The sequence below is a fragment of the Chiloscyllium plagiosum genome, unplaced genomic scaffold (assembly GCF_037043375.1).
Source record: "Chiloscyllium plagiosum isolate Xiang-an unplaced genomic scaffold, Cpla_swu_hap1 HiC_scaffold_24, whole genome shotgun sequence".
Classification (NCBI taxonomy): domain Eukaryota; kingdom Metazoa; phylum Chordata; class Chondrichthyes; order Orectolobiformes; family Hemiscylliidae; genus Chiloscyllium; species Chiloscyllium plagiosum.
Genome location: NW_028270162.1, coordinates 24993577 through 25019979, shown reverse-complemented (window position 1 = coordinate 25019979; position 26403 = coordinate 24993577). Strand labels below are relative to the sequence as shown.

The following is a 26403-nucleotide window of genomic DNA, read 5'->3' as shown; positions in this document are numbered from 1 at the left end:
AAAATGCAAACCATCCAGAGGAGATTTCTCAGGCATTGTACTTTTAAGGAAGTTACATGATATCATGACATGTGATATTCCAGTAAAAAGGAAGTGCAATTATGCAGAGAGAGTGGAGAAGATGTGATCATTATCCATTAAACAGAGAAAGTTAAGAGTACATTTGTATAGAAATGTTCAACATCGTGAGGGCTCAAGGGGAAAGAAATAACAAAAATCTCTTTCCACCAGAGGGTGGGTCAGTGATTGTCAAAAGATTAGATGGAAGATTGGGTGCATTGTTATGATCTGGAATATACGGCCTGAAAGGGTAGTGGATTTAGTAATAACTTTCAAAACTCAATTAGGTATGTACTTGAAATAGAAATAAATCACAGTCATTGGCAAACAGCAGTAAACAGAACTAATTGAATTGTTCTTTTCTTGGAGTTGCGAAAGACATGATGGGCTGAATAGCCTCCATCAATGCTGTATAATACTGTGTGGCATTTTCTTTTAACATTTGCAATATATGAACCTCTTTGTCTCTTCTTACGATCTATGTGTAGTTTTTATGTTGATGGTCTCAGAAGAGTTGATGATCTGGGAACATGTTCCCTGAGATTTATCTTCTGAAGATAGACCCTATGATGTAAAACAAATCAAACTGTCAATCATGTCATAATTACAGCCACAGGAAAAGATCTGCAGTTTTTTGCACTACTTCCTGGAGCATTAACATTGCTTATTCGATTGAGGTTGAGGATGAATTCATTCATTTGTGACTCAGTTGTAAAACCCATTTAGCTTAATTGACCATTTACTTGAACAAAGCAGTACAGATTGAAATATGAGAATATTAAAATCCTTCCAGATCATCTAAATGTCAGTTAAATTCTGATTCTTTCTATCTATTATGTAACTCGCCAAAGTAGCTTTTCGGAGTAAGTAAATAACTAGAATGGACAAGTTATGTTTTATAGATGAGTGAGGGATTACTTGGTAGCCATGTATACAATCAAAGGACAAACAACCTTCCTGTGGTATCCCCTGATGCACAGCAAGAAGTTGGGTTTAATTTGTAGAAAAACTCTTTTAAACTGGTTCTCAAAGAGAGAAAATAATTGCATCAAAATTTAAATTGGAATGGGTTTTCTCTGCTGTGAAATTTGATGAGACTCATTATTCATCACTGTATCAGAGTAGCTATCTGCACATTTATGAGAGGGATGGAGATGTCACCAGCCAAAATGAGACTTACCAGCTGTAAGGAAGGTAATCCTGATGTAGCACAGCACAGTGTTCTAGCATTTTGCTGCATTGCTGTAGTTCACAGAATCATATAGCCTTGAAAAAGGCCATTTGACCCATTGTGCCTGTGCTGTCTTGCTGAAAGCTTTATTGATTAGTCCTGTTGTTCCATCTTTGGTCTTTTTTCTTAGTCTTATAATGTTGTTTTATGGCATAAATTTCAAAGCAGACAGGCATGTACTTTTAAAGAAGTTACATGATATTATGAGGTGCAATATTCCAGTAAAAAGGTACCCACTTTTAATCTCTCCCTCTTGAATAAGCATAGTGACTTCAGTCAGTCAGTTTTACATACATAATGTACAGTAATATCAGTAAACAAAGAACCAAGATAATGTGTGTAAGTCTGTGATATTGTAACCTTTTAAATAGTTAGTAGTACAAATAAACATCAGATATCTGACTCACCAAGAACCACACTGTGTATTTGTACATAGATTAACATATCAAAAACTCACAAACTGCATAATGGTGGCAGTAAAAGGACATGAAAAGCTTGAGATGACAGCTAATTAGTGGCAGAAATGGATGCTCAAGGCTGTTAGGGAACAACAGAGTAGCCATTGAGAAGTCTTTTTTTCCTAACAATCATCTATCAATCTGAGTTTAGACCTGATGTTAAAACTACAACAAAGATTAAATGCTACAACCAAAACTAAAACTATAAACCCCACACTGAAGCACAATGAGTACTTTACCTTATTTCTCTCTTTTAAAAAGGGCGCCTCTAAAGTACTGAAGTATTCAAACCAAAGAAAGTGCTGTTGGACAAAATACAGATGGAAACACTGAAAAAAAATTCTACACGAGAGAGGCCTTCCTCTGTCCAAATAGTAAATTCTGCCATTTCCCTTTCACAAATAGTGAAATGGTTTTATTGGGGGGTGGTGGTGGGGTGGGCGGGGGGGTAGGGAGGCAAACTCCACTTCAAGGTTCAAGCTTGCCATTTGTACAGACACAACAAAATATAATAAAAGAGTGAGAAACCAGCAAATAAAAACAGAGAAAGTACCACAGTACAATAAATATTTGGTATGCAATTTTTAAAGAGCATAAAGCTTGAGAAGCAAACATCTCACCACAGATTGGCAATCCATTGACATCCTGTCAGAAATGCAATTATTTTGAGAAGAAAATAAACTCTAATGTAATGAGAGATACATCAGATTCCAAGGGATCGATTGTGTTAGGGAACTCTCTAGTCCGAGGTACAGACAGACGTTTCTGCGGCCTGCAGTGAAAAAGCAGAATGGTGTGCTGCTTCCCTGGTGCCAGGATCAAGGATGTCTCAGAGAGGTGCAGAATGGGGGAGGCAGACCAGCAGGAGGTCATTGTACACATTGGAACCAACGACATAGGAAGGGAAAAGAATGAGATTCTGAAGGGAGATTACAGAGAGTTACGCAGGAAGTTAAAAAAGAGGTCCTCGAGAGTAGTAATATCTGGATTACTCACAGTGCTACGAGCTAGTGAGGGCAAGAATAGGAGGATAGAGCAGATGAATGCATGGCTGAGGAGCTGGTGTATGGGGGAAGGATTCACATTTTTGGATCATTGGAAGTTGCTTTTGGGTAGAGGTGACCTGTACAAGAAGGACAGATTGCACCAAAATTGGAAGGGGACTAATATAGTGGCAGGGAGATTTGCTAGAGCTGCTCGGGAGGATTTAAACTAGTAAGGTGAGGGGGGGGATCCCAGGGAGATAGTGAGGAAAGATTTCAATCTGAGACTGATACATTTGAGAACAAAGGCGAGTCAAACAGTCAGGGCAGGCAGGAACAAAGCAGAGAACAAGGTAGGACTGATAAATTAAACTGTATTTATTTCAATGCAAGAGGCCTAACAGGGAAGGCAGATGAACTCAGGGCATGGTTAGGAACATGGGACTGGGATATCATAACAATTACAGAAACATGGCTCAGGAATGGACAGGACTGGCAGCTTAATGTTCCAGGATACAAATGCTACCGGAAGGATAGAAAGGGAGGCAAGAGAGGAGGGGGAGTGGCATTTTTGATAAGGGATAGCATTACAGCTGTACTGAGGGAGGATATTCCCGGAAATACGTCCAGGGAAGTTATTTGGGTGGAACTGAGAAATAAGAAAGGGATGATCACTTTATTGGGATTGTATTACAGACCCCCTAATCGTCAGAGGGAAATTGAGAAACAAATTTGTAAGGAGATCTCAGTTATCTGTAAGAATAATAGGGTAGTTATGGTAGGGGATTTTAACTTTCCAAATATAGACTGGGACTGCCATATTGTTAAGGATTTAAATAGAGAGGAATTTGTTAAACGTGTGCAAGAACATTTTCTGATTCAGTATGTCGATGTACCTACTAGAAAAGGTGCAAAACTTGACCTACTCTTGGGAAATAAGGCAGGGCAGGTGACTGAGGTGTCAGTGGGGGAGCACTTTGGGGCCAGTGACCATAACTCTATTAGTTCTAAAATAGTGATGGACCAGGATAGACCAGACATAAAAGTTGAAGTTCTAAATTGGAGGAAGGCCAATTTTGACGGTATTAGGCAAGAACTTTCAAAAGCTGATTGGGCGCTGATGTTTGCAGGTAAAGGTACGGCTGGAAAATGGGAAGCCTTCAGAAATGAGAAAGTATATTCCTGTTAGGGTGAAAGGAAAGGCTGGTAGGTATAGGCTGGAAAGGCTGGATGACTAAAGAAATTGAGGGTTTGGTTAAGAAAAAGAAGGAAGCATATGTGCGGTACAGACAGGATAGATCGAGTGAATCCTTAGAAGAGTATAAAGGCAGTAAGAGAGAAATCAGGAGGGCAAAAAGGGGATGTGAGATAGCTTTGACAAATAGAATTAAGGAGAATCCAAAGTGTTTTTACAAATACATTAAGGACAAAGAGTAACTAGGGCCCCTCAAAGATCAGCTAGGCGGCCTATATGTGGGGCCACAGGAAATGAGGCAGATACTAAATGAGTATTTTGCATCAGTATTTACTGTGGAAAAGGTTATGGAAGTTATAGACTGTAGGGAAATAGATGGTGATATCTTGAAAATGTCCATATTATAGAGGAGGAAGTGCTGGATATCTTGAAACGCATAAAAGTGGATAAATGCCCAGGACCTGATCAGGTATATCCTAGAACTCTGTGGGAAGCTAGAGAAGTGATTAATGGGCCTCTTATGAGATATTGGGATCATCAATAGTCACAGGTGAGGTGCCGGAAGACTGGAGGTTGGCTAACGTGGTGCCACTGTTTAGGAAAAGTGATAAGGACAAGTCAGGGAACTATAGACCAGTGAGCCTGACATCGGTGGTGGGCAAGTTTTTGGAGGGAATCCTGAGGGACAGGATGTACATGTATTTGGAAAGGTAAGGACTGATTAGGGATAGTCAACATGGCTTTGTGTGTGGAAAATCATGTCTCATAAACTTGATTGAGTTTTTTTGAAGAAGTAACAAAGAGAATTGATGATGGCAGAGTGGTAGATGTGATCTATATGGACTTCAGTAAGGCGTTCAACAAGGTTCCCCATGGGAGACTGGTTAAACAGCTTAAATCTCAGGGAATACAGGGAGAACTAGCCATTTGGATACAGAACTGGCTCAAAGGTAGAAGACAGAGGATGGTGGTGGAGGGTTGCTTTACAGATTGGACGCCTGTGACCAGTGGAGTGCCACAAGGATTGGTGCTGGCTCTACTACTTTTCATCATTTATATAAATGATTTGGATATGAGCATAAGAGGTATCGTTAGTAAGTTTGCTGATGACATCAAAATTGGAAGTGTAGTGCACAGCGAAGAAAGTTACCTTAGATTACAACAGGATCTTGATCAGATGAGCCAATGGGCTGAGAAGTGGCAGATGGAGTGGCAGGTAAATGTGAGGTGCTGAATTTTGGGAAAGCAAATCTTAGCAGGACTTATACACTTAATTGTAAGGTCCTAGGGAGTGTTGCTGAACAAAGAGACCTTGGATTGCAGATTCATAGCTCCTTGAAAGTGGAGTCGCAGGTAGGTAGGATAGTGAAGAAGACGTTTGGTATGCTTTCCTTTATTGGTCAGAGTATTGAGTACAGGAGTTGGGAGGTCATGTTGCGGCTGTATAGGACATTGGTTAGGCCATTTTTGGAACATTATGTGCAGTTCTGGTATCCTTCCTATCGGAAAGATGTTGTAAAACTTGAAAGGGTTCAGAAAAGATTTACAAGGATGTTGCCAGGGTTGGAGGATTTGAGCTATAGGGAGAGTTTGAATAGGCTAGAGTTGTTTTTCTTGGAGCGTCGGAGGCTGAGGGGTGACCTTATAGAGGTTTATAAAATCATGAGGAGCATGGATAGGATAAATAGACAAAGTCTTTTCCCTGGGGTGGGGGAGTCCAGAACTAGAGAGCATAGGTTTAGGGTGAGAGGGGAAAGATATGAAAGAGACCTAAGAGGCAACTTTTTCACGCAGAGGGCGATACGTGTATGGAATAAGCTGCCAGAGGAAGTGGTGGAGGCTGGTACAAATGCAACATTTTAAAAGGCATCTGGATAGGTATATGAATCAGAAGGATTTGGAGGGATATGGGCCAAGTGCTGCCAGGTGGGACTAGATTGCGATGGGATATCTGGTCGGGATGGATAAGTTGGACCGAAGGGTTTGTTTCCGTGCTGTACATCTCTAATCCTTGCTTCATGGACCAGCAGATCCCTCACCAAGAGGACAGGCATCATACCACTTCTTGTTATGAAAACTGAAGGGTTAAAAGAATAAAATCTTCTGGTCTTGCTGATGTTTATACAAAATCTCGAGAAGGCTTTTAGATTCTAAAAAATCAGCTTAAAATTTGAGCCAATTTCAGGATGCAGAGGCTTGAGTTCATGCCATAACTCCAACAACCAGGGTCACCTTTAAATACAGGATGTTCTCTGGCGGGTTTTGTGGAGGCAGAAATTTCATTCAAAAATCTCAATTAATGGCCAACATTCCTCTATGTCCTGTGTATATTCCTCTAGCGTGCCAGTTGGCTGACAAGGTTATATTTTGCATCTTTAGGTATTGGCACTATGACTTTGGGTACAAAACAACAGGAAGCCTGGTGTATGATTTGTGAGTGCTATTGTGGTTGTGCTGTTTTTTGTTTATCAGTTTAGGGGTAAGTTGCCATTGTCAAAAGGCATTCACAGCAACACTGTGATGTTTAAGACTGGTTGGAATTTTCAGTCTGTCCCATGATCCCAGTGCTGAACACCTGTGCCATCGACCTCAAAAGGAAATTAACTTGGCCAATGCAAACTTCCAACAGGATCACCAAAACAAGCCTGAAATTTTAACTTTTACTCCCTCTGGTATTTAGTAATGACCAGAGATGTAGCCTCCTGCCTTCCTGTTCCTTTGACCTCACTTGTTAGCTTTTGGGAGGAAGAGGTTTGTGAAATTTTAATAGAGAAAACAGAGCAATGTCCTCTGAAAAAGCAGACAATAATTATTTTTACATTAAATGTTTTCTTGACATTTTTTTTTCTTACTGCTGATCTCCCCTGCCATTGTCTGAACAAAGAAGTAAACTGATGAGCGGATGTGGCCTTCTTGAGTAGTTCTTAGGCCAACAGTGTTGTAAAATGAATCCTCACAAAGTTGATGTATAAGCTATTGGGCAGATTTCCTTCCAATGTCCTGGGGGTTATATAGAAGGCCAATATCAGAAATGCCATTACAATAAAAACATGTCAGGCCCAAAGTTGCTCTCCCATCAAGTTTATGTGATGTCTTCATAGTGGGTGGTACTTAAGGCACTCCTCAGTATTAACACAACAAGCCTCAGTCAGACTGATTAGAACGTGTTGCACTAAAGAATGTGCCTTTGCCCATGCTGGTGGCTTCACAATCTACATACCGACCATATAACCTCTGGGCAGTAACTTACAGTGGTCTGAATATTATAGGTAATGATGAGACTTGTGGTCGAACCAGATGAGAAGTTTGATGAAGCAGACTGGAGTGTCTTGCTCCCTTTTTCACACTTTACAGAAGTGGCATGGTGAGGTTCTCAATTAAAGGGGACTATTGTTGGTTCAATGTCTTGTTGATGGCCCAACTCACCTCATTAATATCCAAATTTCTATATAGTCAAAATTTCCAAAAAGAGTTAAGAAGCAAACAAGAAAACAACATGAATACCGGGCAATATGAGCTTGCTGCTGGGTCTGACGGGCACCAACAGCTTAAGTCATGCTTCATGGGCACCAGCCACATGCACCTAGCATCCATGGACATTAGCATCAGATATGTGCCAGTCTCTAAGAACCTCCATGGTACATCTCTGATGGATGTTTCTACACTTCAAAGCTGCACCTCAGGTTGCACTGGCAACTCTCATTGTAATGCTGCAGCAAGGACATTGTGCACTCAGGAACACTCACCCAGCTCACGGACGGGACCAGGCTGTATCTCTGGGATCTTCGATCATCATTCAATGCACTCTTTCACTTTGAGCCTACTTGGGTGCTCACAGCATTTCTGCTTTGCCTTTTTTGTGCCTTACCTTCTGAGTACTCAAAACATTTAGCTCAGACACAAAAGAAAGAAGCATGAGACAGTTGTCAGCAGATCTCAGTCAAGCCTAGGGCAAGAATGTTTGTTCAGGAGGGCAAAACTAAACCAAGGTCAGTTACTGGGATTGGGCACGGTCAGTCAGGGATGGTCAGAGTCAGGATTCTGCCCAGGTAGGGGGTGAGGGGCAGAATGATGGGCAGCACACCACCCATTGTGGGCTGTTTTCCTCCTGGAATGAGACAGAGGCATACATTAAAGGAGGTGAAAGTTGATGGCACTGCTGTTACATTTGGGGGTGCAGGTGGGGAGTTGTCGCAAGTTAGTGATTAGGCAGCACAGAAGGTTAATGGGGTCAGAGGTTGGGTGGATGACAGAGATGAGGAAAGATGTTGCAGACTATAGTGAGAGTTGTAGATAATGAGAATTGGGGGTAAGAGGATGCTGTAGCAGAGATGCAGTGTGTGCATGGTATCATCAGAAAGTGGTGACATTGACCTTGGCAGAGCGGACGAAATCATTGACCTTCTTCCTACATTGCTGTGTATTCTTCCAGATGGCTAAGACTGGCAACCTCAGGGCAGGCTGGCATGGTCTGCTTTTTGGGCCTCCATTGGGGAAAGAGGAAATCCCATGAATGTCCCAACCCATCAAGTAGACCCTCCAGGATCCTCTCTTCAAAGTGAGGTGAAATTCCCTCTGTCTGTCATGTCTGGAGCAAATGATAGGAGCCACAAAAGGCAATTTCAGATCAGCAGTGCTCATCCAAGTACACAATGGACCTTTAAAGATGGTGGGGGCAATTGGGTTGTTGGAGAGTTCTGGGATAGCTGCCAAATGGCCAGTTGTTCGGGGTAAGGCAGGTGGTAAGATGGGACTGGATTGGATGTGACAGATCCCATGAGGCAGGCCAAATGGTTATTAAGGCTAGTTTGGTCAGAAACAGGGAGAAAACCCAATTGGTCTTGTGTCGAAAATTACTCCAAAAAACTTTGACAAAACTTGGACTTAGCCAATAAACCACCAGATTCAGTGCACTCAGCCTGCTGAAACTTTCATTTCTAATCTTATTTCACTTTCTTATCCTTTCACATCCTTCATGTTTCTGTTTTAAAGTTTGTACCTTTATAGTCATTTGTGGTAAACAATTGCCACATTCTAACCTCCAGTGCAGAGTTTAGGAGGGATGTGTGTTTTCACAAAGCCTGCCTGACTACATTGAACACCAACAAATAAACATGTCACAGTGAGTTTAAAGCCAGCAACATCCAAGGAGGGTATAAGGATCCAAGTTCCTTAATGTTGGCCTATATTTATTTAAGTGATGCAGATTGAGATGCAGAGGATTAATCAAATGTGCACTTTTTAAGAAAACATTTCCAAGTAATAAAGAGAGTGAAATGGATTTGTTCTCTGAGAATACGTTAAATCCTCTCAGTTGAAATTTAGCATTTTTCATAAGAACAATAAGTTTGCATTTCTGTAGCTTCTTTAATGTAGCAAGTCCAAGTTACATCACAGCTGCGTAATCAAAATAAATTTGACACCAAGACCTTTGAGAAGTTAATGAGGAAGGGCCACTGGACTCAAAATGATGACCCTGCTTTCTCTCCACACATACTGCCAGACCTGCTGAGTTTTTCCAGCAATTTCTGTTTTTGTTTGTTTTAGACCTCCAGCATCTGCAATTCTTTGTTTTAGTTTAGTGTTTAATTCAGTGCCACATTTCTTCCAGGTATGCCCATCTTGAAGAAGTTATATTCCTCCCTCAGCATTTCCATTTAAATCTTTCTTTTGTTCACCATCATTAGTTTTGTTTTCCCTTCTAGTATTCGGCAAGATGCTCACCAAAGACTCATTCCACTTTCACATGTCATTTCTAGAGAAGGGTCAAAGGACCTACATTGTTAACTTTCCATCAGATCTGCTGAGTTTTTCCAGAAATTTCTGTTTTAGTTTGCCAAGGTCTTACTGGGAGATGTTGATCACAACCTGGGTAAAAGGGGTCTGCTTTTGGGAGCAACTTAAAGTAGGATATATAAATATAACAACCAACTTCTGGATATTTTAGACAATAACGCAAATGAATGAACTTGTATGAACTATTTACAGAAACATGGTTTTGCAGAACTCCATTAGAATCTTCTTAACTCTGGTCTCAGTTCAATGTGATCTAACACTATCTGCATCACTGATGATGCATTGTAGTTATTAGCATAGCAGTTATTAGTTACAGAGGAGACCTAAAGATGTGAGAGATTTCCAGAGGAATTTCCAGAGCTCAGGACATGTAAGGCCACTTCCTCCTTCGGCTTTTCCCTCTCAGGATTACAGTTCCAATAAACTGCATATCTATGTCTGATGTTGCCCAGCCTTGGGATGGTTTGAAATTTGAAACAGCCTTTTTCAATCTGCAATTTGGTTATGTTATCCTTGTGCAAAAATTTCATTGCAGACAATATCATTCCAGCAATATCTGTGGGACTTAAAATGAAATGCAATGCAATGCAATTGCAGCTTTTCTTCAAACATGGAGAATGTTAATTATGACATTTTCATTCAAAACAGATTTTACAGCCTGCAGGCACAGTTAATACTGTATATATTGGAATGAATTGAGACAGACAGGCGGAAAGGGAGGGAAAGAATGAGAGACACAGACATATAAAGACAAAGAGCTGAACCATAAGTTTTTGTGGCTAAGTGTGTGTCACATTGAGTTTGTCGGAGGGATTCTTGGTGTGGGTATTCTCACCATTCTTACCAAACTTGACATGTTGATTGCTGTTTCTGCTCCTGTGATGTTTATGACCCCTAATTTCTGCCCCCTCCTACTACGCGGTGTTCCCAGAAGAACTTACCACGCAGCTGACAAGCAACTATTGTGACTGCACCATCTTTGATAGTTGGTCACTCAGCTGCCAAAACATTGGCAATTGGCAGCTGTCCTACCTGGTCCTACAAACAGTGAGAAGAAATGGCAGAAAATGAGAGGCTGGCACCGCGTTTCTCCCGGAGGGATTTGGTGATCCTGGTGGACGGGGTGGCACAGCAGAAGTGTGTTCCCTTTCTGAAAGTCCGTCACAAAAGCCCACACCACCAGGTAATGCCAGCCTAGGTCAGAGATCACCACCTGGGTCAGTACCATTTTCACGGTGCAGAGGACTGGGCATCAGTGCTGAAAGCAGGTCAATGATCTTCTCCATTCTACCTAGGTAAGTGCTACATTCTGTTCTCCCGTAGCTCACACTCACTCTATCCTCATCAGTACACCCAGCTCCCATCACAGGTCATGTTCCAACACATCCTCTGCTGTATGAGACACATACCCTCAGTCACTTGCCTGACAGACCCATACTCTCACACCGATAACTCTCTACGCTGCCTCCTCATTCTCTTGGAACACCTTGACCTGACATATACTAGAATTGACAGCAATGTCATCCACTGGCATCTTGCTCATTCCTTCCCTTTATGTCATTGCAGGAGGATACCTCACATAACCGGCTAGAATGATGCCAGCTGGCTGTCAGATATCTATGTCTGAACCTCATACAAGGAGAGAATCGTCATTCTCAGGAACGCTGTATGCAATGTTCCCACTATTTTTTGTGTCTCCTGGTAGATCTCTGAGGCCTGTGCGTGGCAGTGATCTCCACAATAGGAAACTGTACAGCTTCGAGACAACGTCCCCTCCATTGCTCATACACCATGTGTTCATAACCAAGGTTCTTCCCCCGTGGACTCTCCATGTTGCCATCCAGGCCCTCACTCACACATTGGCTCACTTATCCTGCCCATGCCGAGACACTCATAGCCATTTTCCACAATGTTGAGTAATATCCATGTGCTTCACAATGGGAACAATAACCATTGGCTCTCAACCTCAGCACGAAGGTGGTGCCAAACACCACCCTCTCCTTCCAAGGTGCCCATTCTCTAAACCCAAGGGCTTCAAACCTCCTTGGGTCATCAGGCAACCCATATACATTAGCCTACAGCTGTCTGCTTCTTCACCCTCCCTAACATCCACCCTCCTCTTTCCCCATTAATTTCTATGAATGGAGGTGAAGGGATGGCTTTTGATCCTCTCAATTGGCCAGCACCAGCTCATACACCATGGCCACACATGAGCCCAACTATACCCACTCCTTCCCCGGACTGGCGACTATGGGGGCAAAGGACTGACCATGACCTGACCCCGGAGCACAGAGGCATGGCGATCCTTCCCCATGCAGCATCATCCTGACTGGCACATAACCATGCCTGAAGCCTGAGACTGATATGAGAGGCTGTCCTCGACTAACTGTGCTGGGCCTTCCTGACGGATAGGTAACCCCCATGGGCCTCAGTACTCCTCTGAGACGTGCAGACCTATCTTACTGCCTGCTGCAGGTGCCTGGTATTTGGTATAAATATTGCTGCTGCATGGTAAGTTGCAAATCTGGCTTGGCATACAGATGTATGACAAGACATACTGACCCTGGACGGCAGTCTGTGAAACAGCATGCCAACTGCCTCATTGTATGACTGCTTTGCCAATTCCCATTGCAAAGCATGGTGAAGCAAGGCAAGGCATGCCAGCAGGTACCAGCTTAATACTGGTTGACTGGGAGCCTATACCCTTTCACGTAACTTCACCCAGTGCAGGCATAGACTGTTGGTTGCCGACATGACCTGCTGGGCAACTCTTAGCTTCAAGTATGGCCTGGCATGGCATTGCAGAGGTGCCAGGATGATGGTGAAGGTTCCCGGAATATCAGGTGCCAATGTCGGTAGTGGAAGGGTACACATGGTTGGTGCTTATGTACTGTACTCTGGAATGCAAGTTGTCCATAGACAAGATGGGGGCTGCTCAGAGAAGGAAGAGAGCTGACTCTGCCAAATAACTGCCCCGGTTCCCTTGATGTCTTCTCCTGATGGCTCATTGGTTGGGTGGGTTTGGCAAGATGGCAATCAGAATATTAATGAGGTGAGTGTGACCGTGACAAGTAACTTGACAAGCATTAAATGCCATCCATTGGCAAATCACTAATGACCGATAAGCATCTCGCCACGCTGCTCGTGAAAAGTGTCAAAGATGGAGCAAGATGACCTCAATGTCAAGAGGGTCTTCGTCAAGCCACAAATCTCACCATAGCCCATATCGCTCAGACCCTTATAAGATTTCACCTGGTGAAATGTAGACAAATAGAGCTACATGGAAGACATGGAGCCAGAGAAAGAAATCAAGAGAGGGAGAAAAGCAGAGACACACAAACACAGGACGGAATATTACTACCTAATAGACTGATAGAGAAATGTTGCATGGAGACATATTTTATTGCATGTGCTAGATTTAGAGACAGACAGATTCCCAAAGGGAAAGGCACCACCGCAGAGTGAGTGAGTGAGAGAGACGCAGGCAGAGAAACAGACTGAAACAGAAAATGAGCAAGCGAGGCAAAGTGTAACAGAAATTCAAACAAAAGACGAGGCAACAGACTGAGGCAGAAAGCAACAGGAGAGTCGTACATTCTTTACTGTCTGACTGGAATTCAGGCTGTGTATACGTGTGGTTTTGTTGCTCAGTTACACTGACCATACTCTCTCTGTCCAAAATCTACAGAGACCCTAACGGTTGCTTTTGTTCTGTCAAGAAGCAGTGCAGAGAGTCACCGTGATTAGAATATAGAGCTAACAACAAGCCTGATTGTTAAATATAACATTCTAATCCCCCGAGAGGAAATCGAGGTGCACCACGGGAGAGGTTGCTGTCAGGAGTAAAACCACAGCTGCTGTGGGGAGACTTGGCAGCTCTTTGGTTCCCATCCTGCTGGGGGTTTGAATTCTCATCAATCTATTCCTGTTTGTGTAAACACACTGAGTCTCGGCTACTCAGCTGAAAACAAAAAAATGGCACTCGAAGCCAGGAATTTGTTCCAGAATGATCCCAATCAATTAGTGGATCACACTAGAAAAGTGTGATTAACTCATATAATGTGCATAGCTTGAAGTCCTGTCTGCAGAGGATAATGAAAACTCTTCAGCACTCTCTGTTGCTTTGAACAGGGATAAATTCAAGAGCATCTGAACTAATATCATTCAGCAGCAAAGAGATGGACAGGCAGCTTCAGATTTGAGGAAGCCATTTGAAAAGGCTAAATACAAGTGGACACAGGCGGCAACCAACTAACAAAATTGGCGGATGTTAAGGGTCTCTGCCTACTAGTGTTTGGAGTGGGATAGAGGGCCTAAAATAGGGAGGCATCATGTCAGTAAAGCCTCTGATGCAATTCCACTACTGGGAACTTTGCCAGGAGCTGCTGGTGCTTTTCCAAGCGTGCCCTTTACTGGGGATGAGGTCACGGTCAGGCCTTCACTTCCATAGCAGTCAAGACTCTGTAGGGTTGGACTAATGTTGTTGCAATGTTTGGTGAGATAAGGCAAGAAAACCTGCTGGGCCCTCATGATGGAAATCTCTCCAGAAAACATGATGTCACTTGGACTTGGCCAACGAAACCCAAGGCTCAGCACAATGACTCTGCTTCCGTCACCTCTGCAGGGTCAAAGCTCCGAAAACTCTCAAATCTCAGAGAGAAAGTGTTTGCCTAATCTCTGTTACAAATTGGTGACCTCTGATTTTTAAACAGTGGCCTCTAACTCTAGATTCACCCATAAGAGGAAGCAAGCGCTGCACACTTATCCTGTAAACGCCCGCCAGAATTTTACATGTTTTAATCAAGTCACCACTTTACACTTCTGAATACCAGTGTACACACACCTAACTTTCCCAACCCTCGTTCAGAAGGCAACTTTCCTATTCCAGGAATGAATCTAACGAACCTTCTCTGACATGTCTCCAATGCATTTACATCCTTTCTTAAATAAGGAGATCAATATGATGCACAATACTCCAGATGTGGTCTCACTACAGCCCTGTGGAACTGACTCATAGCCACAAGCTTGCCTCTGCGGTGATCAGCAAGTGAAGGTTATGGTGTTGCAACCCAGGGGTACCAAGCCTAACCAAATCAGCCATATTATTCCTGGATTCTCAACATAGTGAAATTAAAATGTTCAGTGACCCTCAAATTTGCCCAATTGTTCTTCATCAAACTTTACAAATAACAGATCATGGACACCAAGTTTATAACTTGAACAAAAATTAACAATTTATTATTAATGTAGTAACATTAGCTGGACAATGCTAAACAATAAGTTAATCTAATAAATATCTATGATATTGTGCCTTTTACTGATATACAGACATAACACAACATCCCCTTTTTACCTAAGAAAACCTTAGCCAAGCAGATTTACATGGCTGTAAGTAGGCATGTGTTAATTTCAATAATTATATACAGGTAAGGCATAATACATTATTAACATTTCAAATGTCACTGTAACTTTTGGGAGGTTTTACAACTTGCCCTGATCCAGTGACCAGACTCTTATCTGGAGAGGTCCATAGTGTTCTTTTTTTTGCATTAATTTGACAGCTTGTTTGTTTTTCTGCTGCTTGCTGTTACTGAAGACCACCACACAAGCATCATCATCAACATCAGCATGTTCCTCTTCACTCCATTCATATATGATTATTGTGTCGTACATTGATCTGAGCTGGCTTAGGTTCCTTTGCAGTGTAATGCTATATTCAGTAATGGCTTCATATGATCTGGACCAGCTGCATACTTGAGAAGCATTTGCTGCTCATCAAGTATTTGTAATTGCATTTCGAACTGACCTTCTCTGCCCAGTACTCAGTTTTAGTAATTCTTTCCCTGGTCATGTAGTTCTCCTCCTTTTTTTCTACAATACATTCTACATTTGAGCATGGTGGGGTGATGATGCGTTATGGGTCACTTCTCACTTAATACTCCCCACTTTAAATGGTTTACCAGCATAATCCATTCCAATGGCAGGCAACATCCCTTCTAGGTTATGGAATAAACTGAATATAGTGCTGTGTATCAGTGATGGTTATGATTGTTGTGTTGCTAGGTCAGTGAACAGTGAGAAACTGAGAGATGTAATCTGCCACAGGATTAACATCTTTCCTGCGCACTGAGAATGGGTTTGTTGCTAGCTCCATTGAAGGGGTGAAATGGAATATTGTGTAGGTGTAGAAGCTCACTCCGCTGCTTGGTTTGGTATATTTGGTATGCTTCATATGCATTTATGAGATGTTGAATATCCTGATGTATCCATGGCCAGTAAGTAGATTCACTTGCTAGTTGTCTTGTGCATTCAAACCCCATGTGTCCCTGGTGTAACGTGGATATGACATCTTGAAAGGTTGCTCTTGGCATTAGAATTTGTTTGCTGTTGAAAATGACTTGTCATAGTATACCAAAGTTTTCTTTGTAAGACCAAGATAAAAAAATCTTTTCAAATACTCCTTTCAATACTGTCAGGACATCCCTGAATAACAACTTTCTTTTCAATTCATGAAGTTGATTATCTTCAGCAGTTGCTAATATCAACTATTCACACTCGCTCTAGCAGAAGTGGAACAGATCAATCTTGAGAATGTCCTCACATTCATAGTCAAGAGCACCAATGTGCAGAGCAAGCAGAGTATCTGGGTTTTTGTGCGGGTACCACTGTGTCAGACATAATCATCCTGGTACATAGCTTACAGCTCAATTCAAAATCATATCCTTGCACCTTGACAAGTAGATGTGACAAGATTAGTGTGGTGCTGGAAAAGAACAGCAGGTCAGGCAGCATCCAAGGAGCAGGAAAATTGACGTTTCGGGCAAAAGCCCGTCAATGACCATTCTAATCCAGACTCTGATTTCCAGCATCTGCAGTCCTCACATTTGCCAAGTAGATGTGACAATGCACTCCTTGGCAATTTCAAGCTGATTATTTGTATAGACTTGATGTTTCAATCGTGAATTTCTTAACAAACAAGTGTGTCAAGCTGCAGGATGCCAAATGCTGATGAGCTAATGTCTCCCACTATATGCTGGAATAGGGCTTTCAAACCAAAAGCAATTTTTTTTTGTCTGGGAAAAGTTGCAACCAAGATTTTTTTTGTGATGCATCTACTTTGAGGTCTTTCTTGAGGTCATAGTTTAGCAGCAGGCATGATTTTACTGACATGAACTGCTAGAGAGAATCAAAACCGGATTGAAAGTCATCCTGCCACAAACTGGGGACATCCTTGTTGAGTAAATCTTTCAGCGGAGATATTTTGAGAATATATGGAGAGAGGAAGTTAAAAATTCTGAAGCAATGTTGCAGATCTTCTTTATACTGTCGGGTTGATACTTGTTGAGTGCCCTTGATCTTATCTGGATCAGGATGGTCACCATGGATGGAGAAAATGAACCCAAAGTAGTTTATCTGGCTGATGTTTATCTGGCACTTCTTGGTGCTAAATACCCAACCATGTTTTTGGACTGCGGTGATCAGCAAGTGAAGGTTATGGTGTTGCAACCCAGGGGTACCAAGCCTAACCAAATCAGCCATATTATTCCTGGATTCTCAACATAGTGAAATTAAAATGTTCAGTGACCCTCAAATTTGCCCAATTGTTCTTCATCAAACTTTACAAATAACAGATCATGGACACCAAGTTTATAACTTGAACAAAAATTAACAATTTATTATTAATGTAGTAACATTAGCTGGACAATGCTAAACTATAAGTTAATCTAATAAATATCTATGATTAAAACAAAATTTATTTGAGTCAGAACTCTAATTCACACACAGATAAATAGCCAGACAGACGCAGTTAAGGGATAAATTAAAAGAAAACAAAATAATTGGAATTTGTCATTCCAATAAGCAGTTTTGAACAATGGATGCCAAACCTTCATGCAATTCTTGGACAATGTGCTGTTCCCAGACATGTATGATTTCAGAGTCACTGGTGAATGCAAACAACTTCCAGAATTACTTATTAATTTCTTACAGACTGGGATTCTTTTGTCAGAACATTCAACAATTATTTAACAGGACAGAAAATGAGTGTAAAAACGATGCAGGCAGTTTCAAAGCTTCCAAAAAATCACTCTGCACCTGTCAAGACTAGTTAGAAAAAATTCTCTCCCTCCTTTTGTTTTCTTTAATCAGTATCCTCTGTGGTTGGCTGGTTAGCATTGGTTCACTCTTGATTGACCAACTCAATGTCCAACCAACTGTCAGCCCTGGGCATGGCAACACATAGAGCCGAACACTCCACAGTGTTGCCTACAGTAATGGCAAGGCGTCAATAGTGGTCTTGTTCTGTCTTTATCTTCTACATATGCAAATAGCTATCTACATTCTCAACAATCATATCCATGTGCTACTGGGATAGGTCTTGGCGAACTGAGAGACCGAATGCTAACCATCATCAATAATACTGTACAAATGGCATCCTGGATATGTGAGGTCCTGGAATTCTTCCGCTAAGCAGACAGGCTTCCATGCTTCACATCATGCTTGGAAAAAAGACATGTTGTGGAAAATTTAACATTCGATTCTTCCAGACCTTGGATCTAGGCATTCTCTTATGGTTCAATCTTTCTTTAAAACATATGTGATTGAGATACTTCAAGCTGTGTGGTCATTGATGTTCTGAATTAAATCATTTTGTTCCATCTCATTCAGTTCTGCTCAAAGTTTCTCCTGAGTGTGTGCATTGCCCATCCTTGGAGGATCAATAAATGGGGTCAAGGACCTTTGATGTGAGTTCCAGCTTTAAATTGTAGCTGTGTTTTCTGTATCTCTGTGCTATGCATCCCAGTTAACACTGTTGATCATGTTGAATTGGTCCAGGGAGAGATGTTTGAGATCATTCACAGGTTCAGTTGTATCACATGTTGTCTGTTCTATCACAGTGAGTATGGTTGGAATCGCATGAATTGCCACTGTACTGAGGTCTATGCAAACCCATAGTCTTGCCTTTGCTGAACTGTTGATATTGAGAATAATTGGCAAAACCAATATGAGCTTGCATTTTGGGATTATTGTGTGATTCTGACACTGTGTGAAATCGGTGATCAGTTAAAAGCTGTGAACTGGCCTTTCACAGGCTGTACCATGGAGTACCACTTGTTAAAGTGCATATCTTTCAGAATGTGTGGTGGTAATATGTTGTTGCGGCTCATGTAAATTTTAGCTTTCTGTGTTACTTTTCTGAAAGAGTCATATATGAGTTGAAAGGCTAACTCTCTCTGTGGATGCTGCCAGACCTGCTGGGTTTCTTCAGCATTCTCTGTGCTTGTTTCAGATTCCCAGCATCCTCAGTAGTTTGCTTTTATTAGCTTTTAATGTGTTTTATCCTTCCTTATCAGGAGATATAATAGTAATGTTTGAAAATGTTTCTGATCACATTATACCATCGACAACTCAACAATAAGGAAAATAATTATCCAGAAATATATGATTCACAATTCATGGTTTCCCTTGCTTACCACAAATACTTATGTTATTTGTAGATTATTAAAGGCATGTGGATTAGAAATGTTGGTATTCTTCCTGAAATCTGGGTCAATTTGAACTTCTTGAGCCGTGCCAAATAGTGATGTGCAGACAGCGGCAATCACAGCTATGTCAGGTTAGTGGGAATATATGAGGCTCTCATTGAGCACTTCTCCAGTGGCACAATCTATAGCAACTATGAAACACAAGCTTCATTTCCTGAGGGAATTTCACCAACACTTAGCTGGAGACAGGAAACACAGCAGTAATTTAAAGTTGGAACTCACATCATATGTCACTACCACAGCCTCACACAAGAACCAATGTTGAGTAGGAAGGGAAAACAAGGAGAATTCCCCAGTGCCTGACTGGGTAAATAGAGTGGGGCAGGATCCATTCCCCACTCATGCTGTGTTAGCTATCAACAGCTGGACATTCGGCCAGAAAGGATCTACTGGGCTGGAGAGTAAACCAAATCAGCTGAGGACGGTTTCCTGCCTATCCTAATGATTTCTACTGAAAGAGTGCAGGTTAGAGTTAAGACAGCATTTGATGTCCCTCGTGGTAAAAATCACCTTCTTGGACAATCAGTGCCAGACGGTATCCGTGGATGTGTGCACCTTGCATCCTCACCAATAATCAGGACAGATGAGATGCTGAGACAAAGAAAAATACACAGATGACAGGGAAAAGGTCAGAGAGTTCTATGCCAGAACAGTGTCTCTGTCAGTTGCAAGATTTCTGAGGGAGAAATTGGTTAAATTAGCAGGAGTGGAGAACGGCTTACTTCTGTCTTCAGACACACAAACCTAACTGTGGAGCCAAGAGGATCTTGCACAGATTGAGATCTCTGCCTGATTTCCTGATGCTACACATAGTTTGTGTCGGCTGCCTGTCATGTATCTGAGCTGCCCTGTGCCTGTGGAGCCACAAGCCTTCAGCACACATGGCTTCGGTTACTGGGAGGCCTGCTTAGGGAGGAAATAGCATCGGCTCCTTGCTTTCTAGTTGCTCAGAGCATTCAGGCTCTTTAACAGCTCCCAAAAAAGACTGCACTTAACTTATTTTAAGAAAAAGAATAGCAAGTATTCCCGGATTGAGAAATTTACAGTGGCTGTTGCTTTGCCCAACACAGATCGAGCTTGTTTCACAGGTTTCAATTTTCAGATTATTGCCCATGCACCATTCTCAGATTCATGACTTGAGCTCCAAATGATACAGTGACCTCAGTTGTGACCTCTTTCACTGTAACCACCAGGAATGCTTTCAGATTAAATCTGCATCCAATCGAGAGAAGTTCCACCCTCTCATCGCCCAATAGATGGAGGTTACCTGGTTAATTACAGAGGCCGACAGATCGAGAAGGGTCAATTCCTGACTTGTAGTGAATTAATTGATCTCATGTTGGAATAGAAGTACAGTTTCAACAATTACCCTCAATGCTTCTGCTCTCCCTGGTCCCTGAACATTGACTGATGCCTGAATTGGACCTGCACTAAACCCTTAAAATTTCCACTTATCCTGATAGTAACTAACCAGGCTGACAGAAAGAATAGCCACTGGACTGAGATATAGGAGATTGGACTATGCCCAAAACTATCCCTCAGCAACAGTCATCACCTTTGGCGGAGAGATTCGGTAAAAGTTACAGTGCATGGGAAAGCAGCTGAAGGGTGGGATCGTGACTAGAATGCTCCTTAAGTTCGAGGGAAACCTCCATTCTACCAGACCAAAATGTAAATAGAAGAAATACTTTGATTATATAGTATTTAGCTTTCCAACTTCCATTTTATAACTGCCCAGTAGGTTACAACCTGACAGGAACAACCTCAGTCTGCCATCTACTGTTGAAAGAGTACATCATAGATCATTTGATAATTAAACTGAACTCTCTGAACATTCAATGCAGCTCTTAAATTTGTCATGAAAAAAGATTTTAAAATTTAGTTTTTACTTTTGGTCTAAAAATCAGTGGGATTTCAGCATTGGGCATAGAATTCATGTCAGTATCCAGTAATAAAAAAAGGTCAAGTTGCCACAGTCCCAGAGGACTGGAGGGGTCATTAGAGAGTGCGAGACAGTTGATGGTGGTTTAACCTGAGATTCACCACACTACAAGTGAGGGGCAAGCTAAAGGAAGTGGGATTTTCATGGGACACTCAGCCAGTATGGGAATTCAATTTGCATTGTTTGGCATCACTCTTCCAAACCAGATGTCCAGCCAGTACTCCCAGAAGATACAGAAAAGGTTCAAGGCAAATTAAAGCTCCTTCTATTTTGTACCCACTAATATTTCCAGGTCAAGTGCAACATGGATTATAATTGCAGAGTAATACTCACCCGACAATGTCGCAATCATTAACCTCAATCATAATAAAGGAAAGCACACCCACTCCATTATTCCTGTGATGCCCTGATTGGGTGGACTTTCTCAGACTGCTAAAATATGTTGTTGACTTTGGATCTGGGTTGAAACTGTAGCAGCTCACTTTCATCAGCACAGAAGGAAACCACTTGTTGCATCCAAATTAAATTCAAGCGGTTTCTAGAAATGGAAAGACAGGTTTATAACCCACTGCTCGTTAAGTGCAGCATTCTGTGGAGCTCACTGACGTTGGTGTTTGTTGCTCATGCCACTGTATCAGCGATGGACTTTCTATTGCTGAGCTATACAGTCTGATTCTGTGAGCACTGTAGCCACTCATCCCTACATTCTGCCGACACGCAGGGACAGAGTTCATGTGGCAGGCACCTCAATACCTGACATACTGAACACATTGATGCCTGGCGCACATTGGTCATAGTGTAGATGGAATGGGTCAGATTCCTAGCTCCGTGCGCAGGAAGAAACATGAAACAGGAAGGATATAGTGTGTCTCTGTGTGTGTGTATGGTAGAATGGCGGGGGGAGATCATAATCTGATGGAATTACTGATCATGTGCTGGAGGAATTTCAGATCTCCCCATGGCAGTTTTGAGTGCTCCGTGGTAAACTGGCTCCAAGTATAATGTTAGATACAGAACCTAGCATGTGGGACCACTTCCAGACTTCATTCTATGTACCACACTCTGAGACCTATAACAGCTCGCCTTGCTCTACTGACAGCTTCTCCTCCAGTGAGAATGTAAAGCCACAACATAAACACAAACAACACTGTCAGAGTCACACACAAGCTGCACATTAGGCATTCTTCCTCATATTCCGCCTTGGGACCCTGTAACCACACGGAATAAATGTGGATTTCAACAGCTTCCTCATTTCCCCTTCCCCCACATTATCCCAGTCCCAAGCCTCCAACTCAGCTCCTCCTCCAGACCTGTCCATCACTTTCTGACCTATCACCTTCTCCCTCACCTTCACCCATCTATCGCTTTCTCAGCTACCTTCCCCCCAATCCCACCCCCTCTCCCTTTTATCTCTCAGCCCCCAGCCCACAAGCCTCGTTCCTGATGAAGGGCTTATGCCTGAAACGTCGATTCTCCTGCTCCTAGGATGCTGCCTAACCTGCTGTGCTTTCTGAGCAAATCTCTCCACAAGCCAACCCTCTTGGTGCTGTGCAGGAATGGATTCATTCACTCCCATTTACTCATTGTATCTGGCCCTGAATTTGCTCTGGGCTCCTTCAAATGTGAGCACATCCAGACAGGCACATCCATTACTGTCCTGTCAGGGTAGCTGTCAGGGAAAAATGATTCTATATTCCGGTGCATGCACAGTGGGCTTGAAGGACCTCCATTGTTTTTTGCATTACCCATTTGATAAGTGTGCTCTCCTTCTTTGCATCTGCCGCACCTTTGTCTGTGGAAGATGTCCCACAATGAGCTTTCTAAGTAGTTCTGAAGGCAGATCCACACAGTAAAGATGAGCAGATACTGATACTGACAGATGATTAGAATAGATTACTTACAGTATGGAAACAGGCCTTTCAGCCCAACAAGTCCACACCAACCCGCCGAAGCGCAACCCACCCATACCCCTACATTTACTCCTATACCTAACACTACGGGCAAATTAGCATGGCCAATTCACCTGACCTGCACATTTTTTTTGGACTGTGGGAGGAAACCGGAGCACCCGGAGGAAACCCACGCAGACACGGGGAGAAAGTGCAAACTCCACACAGTCAGTCGCCTGAGGCGGGAATCGAACCAGAGTCTCTAGCGCTGTGAGGCAGCAGTGCTACCCACTGTGCCATCGTGCCGCCCATATGCGTGAATATCAAACAGAAATGAATCACAGCACTTTAACCAGTATACACTGTAGATTAGATTACATTACATTACAGTATGGAAACAGGTCCTTCAACCCAACAAGTCCATTCCGACCCGCCGAAGCGCAACCCACCCATACCCCTACATTTATCCCTATACCTAACACTACGGGCAATTTAGCATGGCCAATTCACCTGACCTGCACATCTTTCCCTTTGTGGCAGCTGGAGAGTTCAAATGTTCCCTTTTACTGATAAATATTCATTGGACAGGAGCTAAAATTGAGACACAAGCCGTAGGGAAGCAAGTGAGAGTCCATCATCATTTTGTTTTACTCAGTGTCTGCAGCTAAGTTTTGATAGCTTGAGGCAAACACCGAGAAGGCTCAAAGTCAATCTCTTTAAAACAGTCTGTATTTGGGGTTAGTTCAGAGTCAGAGTTCAGAATCACTCAGGAACAAAGCACTTTCCAGCACTCAAAAGTATTTTTCCATTTTTGTTTTAGCCCTGAATCCTGTGAAGGGAAGACAGTCAGACAGTTAATTCCAGTGGGACCAATCGATGTAGATCTGCCAAGGCCCTGCCCTGCTCTGTACTATTGCTTTCCCAGCTGTGGAATGCTAATGTTATTATTTCTGCTGGATTTCAGACCTCAGATCTCTACTCGGAATTTTATTATAGATAAACAACAGCACGAAAACTGCCTACTGCTTAGTTCAACAAGACCCAGTTTCTCACGTTGTCCCTTTCAACTGTATCTCAGTTGGAAACATGCTTACCTCTCAGTCAGAAGGTTCCCAGTTCAGTTCCTATCACAGGCGTTCAGCATAAAAATCAAGGCTAAAACTCCAGCCCAGTACTGAGGGAATGTTACACCATCACGGCTGCTGTCTTTCAGATGCAACGTACCCTCTCAGGCAGAGATAAATTTTCCTATAAAGAAGAGCAATATTATTTCTATATTTTTTGGCAATCAAATAAATTCTTTAATTAATATCACAGAGAGAAAAAAAAACAAGAAATTACCTGGTCATTATCACATAACAGTTTATAGAAATTTGCTGTGCACAAATTAGCAACGTTTTTTTAAAAAAGTACTAAATTCATTGTAAAGTGCTTTCAGACATCTCTTGGTCATGAGATATGAACTATAAACTGCAAGAAAATTCTTCCCCCTATCTTCGTAACCACTTCCAGGCCGACCATTCTTTCAGAAACTCGTTGCAGCTACTGGGAAAACCTGATGTCGAAACCAGAATGGGTTCAACTTGTCACTTGATCCAAAAGGTTCCTATTGAGCACCAACATCTCGGGCAGGATATGTATATATGAAAATACTGTAAATACATATCTTTCTCTTTGCAGTGGCTGGAGAGTTCAAATGTTCCCTGTTTCTTAAAGGCAACCATGGCTATTGGGATCCAATATGTGCCAGTCTGTAATAGTCCAGATGACACATTACCAAACCACTTACAGGACACATTAATGGTGTGCCTTGAGCTACACCAACAACTTTGATAGTAATACTGCTGTAAAGACGCTGTGTGCTCAGGGACATTCACACAACTCTTGGACTATGCCAGGCTGCAGCTCCAGGCTCTTCACTCACTCTGAACCGACCTGGATTCTCACAGCCTCCCTGCCTTTCACTGCCTTGCCTTTTTGTGCACTGCCTCCTCAGCCAGAGATAAAATGCTTCTACTACTTTTGTCTTGGCATGTCATTTAGTGCAGACACAAAGCCAAAGTTGATCCCGTGACTGTCAGCAGGTCTCAGTCCAGTCAAGGGGTTGAGTCTTTGACCAGGGTTCCAAACACATTAAGTCAAGGGCAGCCTCCCATTCCAGTCCAGACCTTGCTCGGGGCAGTTGCAGCAATTAATGCAGTGACTTTCGAAGTAGATAGTCACATTAGAAGTTCCAGAAGCTTCAGACCTAACACTTTCTGTTGGATCACAATGAACACTCAGAAGATTAAACTACAGCAAGAACTTGTATTTATATAGAACCTGACATGTCCTCTAACTCGAAAGAGCTTCCATTTTACTCAGAGAGCAAGTAGTCTGCCTACTGCCCGGTTAATGTTATCTCCAGCTCTGTACTCACAATGGCTAATGCTGCTGACTGTCAATGCCCAGGGTTTTTGTCCAATTGATCGTCAATTCAATTTTGAAGGATTTGCCACCAAGGCTTCAGTCACATTTTATAGACAGCCACCACTGCTAACCATGAAGCATATTTTATCTCCCGCAGGATATCTTTACCTGATGTTGCAATGGTTATGTCATACCTTCTATCATAAAAAAATTAGATGTGGGTCACATAGTGCTGAAAGATCCAAGAGACGATTATTGCAACTGATTAATATGTACCAATATGACATTTATAGGCTCATCAGTGTCTAGGCAAACATTAAACTACAGTTTCAAGAGTAGAATCTATGTGTCATGCTTCAAGTGGCCTGGGGTTAAGATGGAGTCTGAAATCTTTACTCCCTCAGGTCACATGCTCTGATACAGTGATGATCTCACGAGCATGTTTCTTAAAGGCATATTGACATATTGTGTCCTTTAAAGAGATACTGCTGTACTGACCACGAGATATAACGCTATTTCTGTTCAAGGGATGTTGGTGCCACTGGCTGGCCCAGCATTTATTGCCTGACACTACATCATAGAATCACAGAATCCCTACAGCATGAAATCAGGCCATTCAGACTATCGAGTCCACACTGAGCCTCCGAGAGCATCCCATCCTGTAACCCTACATTTCCCATGGCCAATTCACCTAACCTACACATCTTTGGACTGTGGGAAGAAACCAGAGCACACGGAGGAAACCCACGCAGACACGGAGAGGATGTGCAAACTCTACGCAGTCACCCAAAGGTGGAATCGAACCCTGGTCCATGGTGCTGTGTGCCAGCAGTGTTAACCACTGAGCCACTATGCTACTATTGGGAAGGTAATGGTGAGCTGCCTCCTTGAACTG

The 26403-nt window shown here is 42.4% G+C and overlaps 1 long non-coding RNA gene across 1 annotated transcript in view; it reads right to left on the bottom strand.

Moving 5' to 3' along the window:
- Positions 1-520: 520 nt before the first annotated feature.
- LOC148145377 (uncharacterized) overlaps positions 521-26403 on the bottom strand; it is a 28182-nt gene continuing 2299 nt past the window's right edge. Inside the window, exons 2-3 of the long non-coding RNA XR_015761300.1 lie at positions 24194-24347; positions 521-624 (exon numbers count right to left, since the gene is read on the bottom strand). This is a non-coding gene — a long non-coding RNA (uncharacterized LOC148145377). The remainder of the gene's footprint in view (positions 625-24193; positions 24348-26403) is intronic.